We start from the raw sequence: 11,021 nt of genomic DNA on the forward strand, positions 1-11,021 counted from the left end.
AAAAGAATTATTTTTTAGACAGACATATGTATTATACGGTTGAACATACCCGTGTATTATACTAATCTATCTATTATACTAAATGAATTCTCTTAGGCCACATGGGCTATTCTTAGCCAATCATTTTGTTGATGTGGACACTCTCTTTTGGCTGATAATTCACAAAGAGCGCCAATCCTTTTCCTTCACGCGTACTATACAATCATTCCATTCTAAATATTAAACCCTAATTTCATTAATTTCATTCCTTCATCTACGCTCCTTTTCAATCTGGTTCTCTATCTAAATCTCACAATTTTTAATAGAACCCTAATTAGCGGTTCCTCTCCATTGATCGTTCCTAGAACCCTAATTTGGTTGTGTGTATAAATTTACAGGATTCATGGGAGCAATGATTTCTCTCTGGTTCTCTCTCTAAACGTCTCTTGCTGCTGGATCCCTTATTATGTTGATTTCTTGGGCTACAAAAGTTGCTGAAGCACCTAATACTGATATGGAGTTCTGGAAATCGATTGTACCTGGCCCATACCCACTTCAAAAATCCCTATATCTCAAGCATTTGAACTCTCATCCAGGTATGTTAATCATTGATCTAGGTGTAGAATTGTCGAATCGTTTCTGATTTTGTCGTTCAATCCAACCACGTAAAAGTGATTCGATTTTCAAATGGGTTGCGTGTCTAATTTACTAAGGTTTTTTTTACCTGAGTTACACACAAACGGAAAATGAGAGCTGAGTCCTACAACAACTATGGAGTCTTCAGAGTGGATGTTAATGAACAACATCATGTTTATGTATCGTGCCCTAATTTTGATTTTGTTATGATAGTTTTGTGTTTTAATTTGATGAAAGTGATATGTTTTGTGAGTGTCTATTCATATACATATAAATTATAATTGAAATCTGAAACAGCCATTTGTGAGTGTCTATTCTAATTTTTGTGAATTTATTCTTATTTGATTTTCAGAGAGTAATTTGAAAGCTTCGGAAGTGGTTAGCAACAATTCAATCCAGTCATGGGTTAGTACTTTTATAACTTTAATTTCATTCTATACATGTTATTTTCAGTTTGTTGTTTGTATTTTGATGGATTGTATTTTGATTTTTAATCGACAATGGAACATGAGGCTTTTCACTGGTAGATGAAAATAGGTTAAAATGTTGAATGGGTCTAATTGAGTTGAACAAAAAAGATGAACGAGACTAACTAGGATGAAAAAGAAAGAATGGGGATATTTTTATTCAGATTTTTGTTTTTTTACATTGTGCTTAGAGAACAAAATGAGCTTTGATTGCAAAATTTGGATTCGAAATTGGTAGTTAGTGAGATATGACTGTTATACAAACTAATCAGATTTGCCAACGATTTACGAGTGCCGAGATCGAGAGGTAAGAAGATCTGAAACTCATTGGTGGAAAAGATTGTTTGGGTGTTGATGTAGTCGGCATTTGGGATCTCAAGGTGAGTTTATATTGTCTAACAATTATATTGTCTAACAATTATGATAATCTAAGAACAAGTGGCTGTAGGATTCTAAGAACGTTCTTCCACTACAAGGTGAGTTTATCTTACAATTATTTTCTTTTTTTAGTTCTCTGACGAATTCGATTTTAAGATTAGGGTTTATTTTTTTGTTCAGATTATGTTATTTGAGTTGATAAGATGACAAAGAACTTGAACACTACGACTTTCATGGGTGGTGATTTCTAGATTTAGGATGACGGTTCACTTTTTGGCTTTTGCCAATTGTCTCTCGAAGGACGGTTCTGTAAGATAGTAAATGAAGGTTTTTGGATTTCTATTGAATTTGAGGTAATAGTTGCGGTACCTTTTTTTCTAAATTATGCCTTTCTTACAGTTTTACACCTTGATGTTGCACAGGGAAGCAAAGTTTAGGCCGTTCTTGAATATCACAGGACTGTGCCCTAAGTATAAAGATCAGATTGAAACACATGAATAAATTCGCCTGGACACATTTTCTTAAAGCACTATTTTTTTTAGGATTTATATGATTATCTATTGTTTGAAGCATCTTATTATTTCCTGAAAGAAGGGGAGCTCCATTGTATGGAAATTAGCAGGCGAGAGCTTCAGTCAGCGGATTTGGATGAGGTTCTGATGGCGAAAGGGAAAATTAGACACATGAACCCATTTCAAGTTTCTTTTTAACTTTGTTTTTAACTTCTTTTGATTATTATAGATTTAGAATTTTAATGTATAAACACCATACAGATTGTTTGTGGCTTTGATTAACTTTCTCTGTTTGTTTGGCGGCCTAAAAATGGTGATTGAATCATCTTTGACTCAAGAAATTGGTAGAAGAATACGCTCCAATTCGATTTGGATATATGATCTAACTGGCACTAAGATGAAGAAAGCTATTTAGCCTTTTTAGAGCTGCACATAGAACAATATTTTGGATAAAGAAGGCATGTCGATTGATATCTAGACGCTATTGTTGCACTAACAAGCATTGAAGTGACTGGGGCTGTCTTAATGCCACAAAGGTAATAACAAAACAACTTTCATCTATTTTGATAAAAGTTAACTGTTTAAAAAAACCAAACAATTCTAGCAGAGTTGGCGTTAAATGTTTTCTTCTTATTTACGACATTTTAGTTTACTTTGCACAAGTAAGTTGGTTCTATATAAGGGCCTGGCTTTTTGGGTCTAGGTGCATAAATATTCATTTATCAGCTGATTTCTATTGTGTTTTTGTAATTCTGTACTCCATGATTCAGATTTCAAAGGAACAATTTCATTGCAATGTGGATGTGTGCAATAGTTTTGTACTTGGTTCGATTAAAGAGCGACGGGTGATGCTTCTGAGCTTTAAGGTTATTCTCATTAATTTGTCGTCCGTACTTGCGTATAGTCGGTTATTTTAAGTGAGTTGAAGGTTTTTTTTAATCTCGGTTTTTTATACTTGGTTTATTTATGATATTTGGTATTATGTGCAGAGATGGAACTACAGGGGGTCAGCTGACCCTCCGGCCGGCAAAATTTTCGGTTTTTTGAACTGCACAGAATTGTTGACTTTCAATTAAATGTTCACATTAGTTGATTTTGATACAGGTAATTTAGTTTATTTTAACTAATGTTTTCTAAAATTCTACATGCTTAGAAAAGTTAACATTGCTTTTTCGGTCAAACGTAAATTTAAAAATGATTTTTTTTTAAAATAAGAGTAGTCTTGAATATAATCAGATCAAACTTTGTAGGTATTTGAAAATGGAACTGGTTTGGAAGTTGACTTTTTAGGTCAACTCTTGGCTTTCATCTTCTTTAGGTTTTGTTTCATGGTTGTATGACATGGGCTTGAATGCCAGTATATATTATATGTTTGTGTTAAGCCACCCGCGAAACTCGCGTGATCTTAGAATATGAAAGAAACATCAGGGTTATCTGGTTAATGAGAATGTTTGTGCTGCTTTTGGTGCAGGTCAATTCTACAGGCATCTTTGCTGGACTAGGTAATCTATAACTAAATATTTTAATTTCCTGTTATAGTAAATTGCACGAATACCTTATATGGTTTGACCCTATTCATGACTTTAAAATCTAAGTTTGAGGTGGTAAAGTTTTGGTCAAATGAGGGGTGGGAGTAGTGGCATTGAAGGTGAACGTTGGGGGAGTGGGGGTTTGCCAAACTATATGATGGGTTTTTTGTTTTAAAAAAACTATAAAAACTATATAAATCATTTGAGGTAATGGTATTTGGTTATGACTAAAAAATGGACAAAAAGTATTTGCGAGTGAAGGTTGATATACCATTTTAGGTATTAATTTTTCACTTTTTTACAAAAGTAAGGTATTTTAACACACGGCGTGATCAGTAAACAAAAGAATCGAGATAAATGAATGAAGATTAGATCCATAGTTTAGCTATGATTTTCTTATAACTGTTTTTTATAGTTCAGTCAAAGCATCTACAATACAAGAATTAAAAACGCCAGCCACGTCACTTCTTTATAAACCCGTGAGTTCCATAATAAATTTCCTTCATAGAATTTTGTTAATATCATTGGTAAATGCAGATGAAAGGCATGTATACAATCTGTTCATCGGCTTCAAGCTTCCTAAAGTTTCTAAAGGTAAGTCGCTTTTTATGCTTTATACGTTGTTAGGTCATTCGCAAAATGTTTTCTTACCAAATTCTTTTTCAATCATGTTGCGTGTATCTAATTTGTTTTCTATGTGCCTCATGGTTTATCCAATTTCTTTAAATTTGTTGCTTGCTGACAATTTTATTGGATGAGTTCGATTTCTATTTTTGTTAACTTTTCTAGAAAGACCCATGTATGCTGAACCATATTGTAACATGGATGTGATTTACAAAACCCCAGGAGATCTTGAGTCAGTTATCACCTATTATGAAAGGTAATGACTGTTTTTTATCATCTTCCAGTAGGGTAACCATTATTGTGTTATTATTATGTTATGCGAATTGACTCTGTATGATTTTCTTGTGTTTATTTCTCTGGGTATAGATTACATGGAAATGGTGGAATTGATTCAACTGTTAGTAAGGTTGTGAGTATTTTAAATAATGGTTGTGAGATTAGTTCTAAATGTATTAGTTCTGTTTAGAAAGATAGTTGAAAAGAGTTGCTTGATACAAATGACACAAAGTAATTCTCACAATTCTAAACCTCAGTTCAGTTTAGATGTATAATAAAAAAGATCTAATTATTAAAAACTGATTGATAAAAAAATATAAAACTATAATTGAATTTACGGATCGTTGGCATTTCATGAATGTAACACTGATGCATTTGCATGATGCAATTCAAATAATATAAATTTATAATAATATATAATGAAAATGAAAATTAAAAGATTATCGGCTTCCATATGTCCACCATTCTGTTTTTATAACTTTTAATTACATTCCAATTTAACAGGAAGTCAATTATTTAATTACATAATAAGAGAGAATGGTTGAACTTGTGTCATGCATTATACTATTTGAGATACTACTAAGACTGTCGGCAAAGACCCTAGGTCGATGTATGTTAGTTTCCAATCATGTATACTATCCTAATTTATGCATCCCATCTTCCAGGTTTTTGCGTGGCAAGCATGTTATTTAGTTAATGGTCAAGGATTCCTATTTAATTTTCACTTTTGAAAGGTAGTAAGACTTCATAAATTTTCCCACTATCATTCATGGGTCACGGGTTGCTCTGGGTTGTTCTTTGCTAGATGGGTCAAATAATTTATATAAATGTTGGGTTAGAATCAAAACGAGTCAAATGGTGTTTTGGATCAAACGGGTCAAATGGTTTTATTTTACAAAATACTTAAAAATGTTGTTGTGGTAAGTGTTTTCTATAACAACATTTTAAGTATTTCACTTATAAGAGCTTTTTATTCATTTTTTTCATATTAGACCTTTTTTGGGTCAATGTCGACAAGAGGTATCTGCATAGTCAAAACAGTGTAGACCAGATCAGTGGAGGGATATGCAATGCCGTTATGGGGGGATGATCATTTTTGTGATAAAGTGGTTAGTGAGATTTTAATTAAAAGTGCTAAGTGCAAACCATAATAATTAAATAAGTGAAACCATTATGATGATAGAGGTTTCAAAACTTTATGAGTTCTTTTTTGATGGCTTACTTGCAATTTGTCATATTTGTTATTTGCAGTGGGGCAAGTTCTTCTTGGAGGAGTTCCAAGCTTATTTGATACTAGATTGAAATGTGGGATAGGCTCTCAACAATCTTAACTGTGATAAAAAAGGGTACTATGGTGATTAAGGAAAATCCAAAGGAAAGATGCAACTCTGTAAGTTAGTCAATTAGAGCAATTATGTCAACTTTGACTTTGTTTGGGTCAACTTTTACTTCTGGAGGAACAAGGAAAACCAATGGCAAAACAGTAGGCACATATTTTTTTTATTTCCGACTATGTGGCATCGGTTAACTAGCAAAGAGTGTCTTCATGATGTTCTATCCCCAGGTATATAGGTATATGCCTTATCTATTGAGAATCTAATCAACTTTCATTTGGTCATCGAAGGTTCAGATACAAAGAAGGGAATGTCGCAATCAGTGATCCTAATTGGTTGTTGGTTTTATGGATGTCTAGAAACTATGTAGTTTTCAATTCAGAAAAAAAAGTGGAGATCGGTAACAAGCCGGATGAAATCAGAACGCTTGGGTCTATTTGGGTCATAATCGTTCAAAAATCGCATCCCTTGACTGGGCACAATGGAGCAGCTTTAATTTCTGTAGTTAGCTATTAGGATTTTGTAACGAAATGTTGGGTGGCTAGCTTTGGCTAGCAATGTAAATTCTTATATTTGGTGGATAGCTTTGGCTTTGTTTTTTTGTGGCAACTAGGACGAGTGCTAATAATATTGACCATTCAAAAAAGGGATTACATTGTAAAGGGTGTTATGGGCAATTTCTGAAATTTGCAAAGTGTTATAGTAAATTTAAACTTTTTAAGCCATTATCATTTTTTGATGGTAATTTTTTTGGCAATGCCTAGACTTTTATGTTCATACTAGACTAAAAGGCTAAAACAAGAAACTCCAGGTAACCGATATTTTGGGTTCCTTTTACTTTCAAAGTAAATAATCAATCAAATCATACTATCAATATAAATAAAACAATAAATGTTTATACAATAAAATTATAATTTTTTGTTGTATTTATGTATTTCTATTATTGATCGAATTATCAAAATATGTATGGTCAGTTAGCAAAATGCCACATTTTCGTGTAGATATGTAGTAAGTGCAAATTCTGGTAAGAAGCAATCATTAGAAGAGATGCTGCTGGCCAAATTGCACATTCTGCAGGAGCTTCATTGAGCTTGCCTTATACAAGGTGTGTTGTTTTGGCCAACTTTAACTTACTTAATAAGTTTTTCTTATAGAATTTTAATATATCTTCATATTAATTCCAATTTTCTAAAAATATTGTTTTGACCTTTATAGTCAAAGTAAGACAGGTAAAGGAAAAAGGATTAAATATATAACTTCATTCACCTCAGCAAGCTGTGAATGCAAGATTGTCCATGTATTGAGTCATATTTACAAGATTGTCCATGTATTTAGTCATATCCTAACCTTGGGCTATAGAATCTCACTTTGTTAAATATATATGTTTATCATAGGCCGTCAACTTTGGATGATTCCTTTCATCATGTACAATCTTACTTGGTATATGGTTTGATTCGAACCTTGGGCTATACAACCCGTAATCGCTTATTTCAACATCTGTCATCTTACTTGGTATATGGTTTGATTCGAAACTCAACAAACTTTAGATGCCTTACCTTATTTTTAGCTTAATTTTTTAAAGTTAGATTGAATCTAACTTCATTTGATACATTGCGTATTCGCGGGTAGAGAGATGGATTTTCTTACTTGAACGTTTATTTTATTTTAACAATTTTAAGTTATATATTTATGTGTTAAGCCACCCGCAAAACTCGCGGGGTCTTAGGCTAGTAAAGTAATATATAATTTAATCCATTAATATATACAATCGCCAAAATATATATTTAACAAATTTTGTATGAATAATCTCATTATAACCCTCCTAAAACTTAGCATTCTGTTAAATATTACCTAACAATGAACACTAACGTCACAATTACAAATTTTGTTAAGTAAAATTTTAATACATTATTTCTAGTTTCAACTGAATATTAACTTTGATTTTTAGTAATATATATATATATATGTATATATATATATATATATATATATATATATAGGTACGAGATGAGGAGAAAACGCTCAAAAGTATGAGAACGATGAGAACGCATCCTGACCCAACACATGGCGCGCAATATAATTAGGGCGTATGAGTTTTTTTGTCATTTTATCTTCCGCTTTTCACAATACTGATTTATTTTTGGGGTTAACCAAATTCAATAATTACATGGCGTTTATGGCGTTTTTCAAATCGTATGCCATTGGAACCCCAAGTGGTCAGAATATCTCTCTGAATGGCTTCATCCATACTAAGTATGGCCAGAACTTTTTAGAATGACGCCCCATTGTTTGTTCTTAGATTCAAAGGCGTTTTAGACAAGATGACCCATTATTCTATTATTTCTTATATACATTTTGGCGTTTGTGGTATCTTGACGTTTTACAATTGGAAAATTATATTACAACCACAGGAAAAAAAATAGAAGCGAAAAAATAAATTAAAAATGCTAATCAGATCTCTCTTCACAATTTTCACTGTCATCAGTCTCTCTCTTCTTTAATACTACAAGAACTGTCACCAAATATATGTCGTTTTATGTAAAACTTAACAAACCCATCGGTTTGATTATTTTGACTGCTCGTCTGTTGAAGTGGCTTTTGTGAATGTTTGGGAACATAGATCTATGACATATGGGTGGGTTTTTCGCTTTGTTCTTCAGCTTGATCTTCATCTTTATAATCATCCCACTCTTCAGTGTCATTGATTTCTTCTCCTTATCCAAGCCTTCTTCAAGAACAAAGAACACAAAATGACATATGACTGTTATCAGTATATTTTTCTTGAAGATTTGTCCATCTCATGCAGCAAAATCTTACTAAGTTACTCCCATCACCTAACAATCCCTTTAGTGAAACTTCACGAAGAACAATACTGAATATCCAAGAAAACATATTAGCAATCTTTGATTTTTTTAATTTTTTTGGCGTTTTAAAGTGAGTGGTATTTAGTAGTATTGGCGTTTGTTTTTTTGGTTTGATCAAATGGAAGTTGCTGAGAGGTATCATTTTATAGGATGTCTTTTGGCGCGTAGATTAGGCGGTGCATTATTACAATAAAGTATTCGTCGTTTCAGTTAATGTTTGTAATTACTGTTTTTGATAAGCTTTATTTGAAGTCTGTAATACGTCCCATCTTTCAAGTTTGGCGTTTTAGATTCTAATATAATAAATTTTCCGTCTCTTCAGTTTTACTGTTTTGTAGTTACTGTTTCTAGTTACCTTTTCAAGTTTGGTTTTTATTTTTTTATTTTGGGTTTTTTATAATACTTATCCAAAGTAATTTTATTATAGTTTGGGAGATTTTGGGGCGTTTTATGGCATGATAGCGTTTAACAAGCATTTGGCTGTCTGGCGTTTTTATTATATATGGCGTTGTTATTATATAACAATCAACCGAAAAAGAAAATTAAAAAAAATATAAACAATTGAAGTAGTTTTTTGAATCATCTTAACTGGCTGTTTCGACTTTCGTATGATTCATTTTGTTTTTCTTTTGTTTTTGAAGTAGTTTTTTTTGTCGCCGCTTGGAAGAATAAAGTGTGACATCAGCCTCTTTTTCTTGAAGATTTGTCCATCTCATGCAGCAAAATGTTATTGAGTTACACCCTTCAGCTAACAATCTTGAATTTCCAAGGAACGATGTTTGATTTTTTAACTTTTTGGCGTTTTACCGAGAAAAAGAATGCCATTAAATAAAAGTACCTTAAACCTCTAAATTTGATCATGCTAAAATCAATAATGTTTTGCTGTATGAGATGGACAACATTGTTAATCCTCAGTTAAGAAAGATGTCTGACAATGTTGTCCACCTCATACAGCTAAACTTTATTGAGAACAAACCTCAATAATGTTTTTGTATGTTTTGGCGTTATAAATTGGATGGAAGTTGAGGATAAAGTCAATAAGATTTTACTCAATGAAATGGACAATATCCCCACTTAAGGATTTTGTCCATTACATTGAGCGAAACCTTACTGACAACCAAACTGAATTTCAAATAAACATTTTGGTTTAGAGGATATTTGATGTTTGGGTTTTTTGGCGTTTCTAAGACGAATGGTATATATTAAATATGACGTTTGGGGTTTTGTGTGTTTTAATGGAAAGTCTGAGATGTTGTATATATAGGATGTTTTTTGACGGTTTTTTAGGCGGGATTTTATTATAATTAAGTTTTTCGTTTTATATCTAATGGCGTTTTTAGACTAGGATGGTGTGTGCTATTGTAGGTTAAGGCGATAATTTTAATGGCGTTTTGTGACAGCCCGAACATTCAAGATTAATGACATGTGATCTTGTGATTAATTCCGTTAAACTTAAACGTTTGATTTCGCGGGGAAATAACTTATTGGAAACTGTTGGACCGCGTATATTTTGGACTTTATTACTATACCTTGCAAGCACTCACAACACTCACCAGATCGGCCCAAGGCCCAACTAATTCTTTGTGTGCCTTGATTGTGTGTCTTGATAACTCGGCCCAAGGATAGTAGCCGGACTAAACTAATTAGGCGGCCCACTTCAGTTTAGTTGTTACTTCTTTTATAAATCCATGTACGTTAACATTTTGATTAATCTCAAAATCACTACAACAAACCCTACTTCTCCTTACCCAACTTGTGACGGCAGACCCCCCTTTCACCATCGAAGCCTTTCACTCGTCGGTTAGTATGTTAATACATTAGTTTGAGTTTTTTTTTGGAATAGTCTTATGTTGTGTTGTGTTTTGCGAATTACATGCCTGGATTGTAATTGTTGTTTGTCAATTTTATAAGATGATTGATATGAAAGGAGGATACAAATCGTGATTAGATTAGGATTGTATGCAACGTTATGTTAACCTTTTTTTTTAAACTATTTAGCATGTAATTGTTAAATGATAATTATCTTGAGTGTATGTTTTGGGTGACCATTAACTGTTGTGACAAACTCATAAGATGATTGTGTGAGATCAATGGTCAGTCATTAACGGCTAGGTGATTATGAAAACCTTAAACCAATTATGATATATATGCAACCTTTAGTGGTCCAATGCATGTGAAGGAAAGTGGCCTGACAAAACTTGGTAACCTTGAATACAAATGGCGGCTCATGTGCAAAGTGGAAATTCCAATATTGTGTCAGTAACATAGAAGTGTGTAAACCTTACATGTGTATGGTTGCATGTGATCATATGCATGCTATGCATGACATGGAAATCAATTATGGTGACACATTGAATGAGTAGAAGGAAATCTTTTATGATAAGTTAGTCTATGAACCGAGATGATCGAATGCCTACATTGT

The 11,021-nt window shown here is 32.7% G+C and overlaps 1 long non-coding RNA gene across 1 annotated transcript; it reads left to right on the top strand.

Annotated features, from left to right (window-relative positions):
• The first annotated feature begins 236 nt into the window (after window positions 1-236).
• On the top strand, window positions 237-1,037 carry LOC110903657. The gene is made up of 3 exons (XR_002572086.2): window positions 237-273; window positions 378-575; window positions 968-1,037. It is a non-coding gene; the product is annotated as an uncharacterized LOC110903657 (long non-coding RNA).
• Window positions 1,038-11,021: the final 9,984 nt, after the last annotated feature.

This window comes from Helianthus annuus, chromosome 12, assembly GCF_002127325.2.
Source record: "Helianthus annuus cultivar XRQ/B chromosome 12, HanXRQr2.0-SUNRISE, whole genome shotgun sequence".
Taxonomy (NCBI): domain Eukaryota; kingdom Viridiplantae; phylum Streptophyta; class Magnoliopsida; order Asterales; family Asteraceae; genus Helianthus; species Helianthus annuus.